The sequence below is a fragment of the Coffea arabica genome, chromosome 1c, assembly GCF_036785885.1.
Source record: "Coffea arabica cultivar ET-39 chromosome 1c, Coffea Arabica ET-39 HiFi, whole genome shotgun sequence".
Lineage (NCBI taxonomy): Eukaryota > Viridiplantae > Streptophyta > Magnoliopsida > Gentianales > Rubiaceae > Coffea > Coffea arabica.
Window position 1 is genome coordinate 6,364,876 of NC_092310.1, and position 1,399 is coordinate 6,366,274.

A 1,399-nucleotide genomic window follows, 5' to 3' on the forward strand; every position below is an offset into this window, starting at 1 on the left:
TTTTTCTTGTTTTTAGTAAAAGATGCATTTATAAATAAGGAAAGATCAATCATCCTCTCCAGCACATGTATGAAATTGTGAAATGAGAGGCAAACGACAGAAAAAGCACAAGATAATGACCTAAACAAAAGCCCCTAATAAGAAAGGAAGAAAAAAAAATTGTCAAGAGTCTGAACTAAATTCACAATTCAAGAGAAGTTTTTCCCATTCCACATAATTAGTTAATATCATTTTTCAAAGTTTCTAGTATATTCGAGAACTAAAAAAACGAAGCTAAAATTCCACTTATACAGGAGTTTGAAGTTAAGTATATTCCTTTTGTCTATCTCTAACATTTTTGGTTATACTTCCTATTCGGATTCTACTTTCTATTCTAAACGTATAACAAATGGACAGAAATGGTGATGACTAATGACGGGTTACTGACTGGCTTCTTTTGTCCTGCATCAGAAGCTAGCGTTAAGAGAAAGAGGGACACACAAAGGCATATAGATACTCAGCTTCTGGCAACTAGAAACATAATTACCTGCACGGTGTTGATGGGCGATCAAGAAGGTTCATGGCTTAGGTAGGTATCATCCATTGCACTTTGGAGGGGTGCCTCCCTATGGCCTCCCCATGTGGGAGAGCCAACGTTGTAATTTGCTGCAGCGGAGGCCTGCGTTCACGGAGCCCTGCCCAATCCTCTATCGAACAAAGCTTTAGTATATCAGCAGCACATGTAGAATTGTTTCTGATGGTAAATATTTGTGTATAAGATCAATTTATGCTGTTTTGAATTGTTTCTGAGAGGCAGCGATATATTTTTGGTTAAATGAAATTGCCAAATAGGGTTGATCCATGTCTCATCACAAAGGAAATTGGCAGATAATTTGTTGATCCATCCATGTCTTTGTAACTCAGCACGAGCAAAGTCAGTCAGATTTTAGGATATATTATAAAAGTTCAACTTTGTCCCAGTTTGTGTAGGTAGAAAATGGCCGAGTATTTCATGTTTTGTTCAAAGCTTGTTTGAGCTTGTTTAAAAATTTTACGACCTAAAATTTTTATTGACCCCATACCCTTTAACGTACACGCCTATGTTTGAACTCAAGTTTGAGCCGGACTCAAATATGTTGAGCTTTCGCATATTTATTCTGTTACAAAAAATCAAACTTTTCAATCTATTTATTATAAGGGATAATTTCAGAAACCTCTCCTGAGATTTCTAATAATTTCACTCACCTATCGTCAGATTTGAGTAATTACACTAACCTACCTTCATGTAGTAAAACGTCTCTAATATCTTTCACTTATAAATAATTTCTACAAAAAAAAATCCCTACAACTATAACTAGTCTTTCATTCTAAAGCAACGGTTATCACATAAAATAAACTTTTATTCTCTCTCTCCGATTTT

The 1,399-nt window shown here is 35.1% G+C and overlaps 1 non-coding gene across 1 annotated transcript; it reads left to right on the top strand.

The window, feature by feature from the left end:
• Window positions 1-518: 518 nt before the first annotated feature.
• Window positions 519-679, top strand: LOC113687346 (U1 spliceosomal RNA). Its single transcript, XR_003447743.1, has one exon. It is a non-coding gene; the product is annotated as a U1 spliceosomal RNA (small nuclear RNA).
• Window positions 680-1,399: the final 720 nt, after the last annotated feature.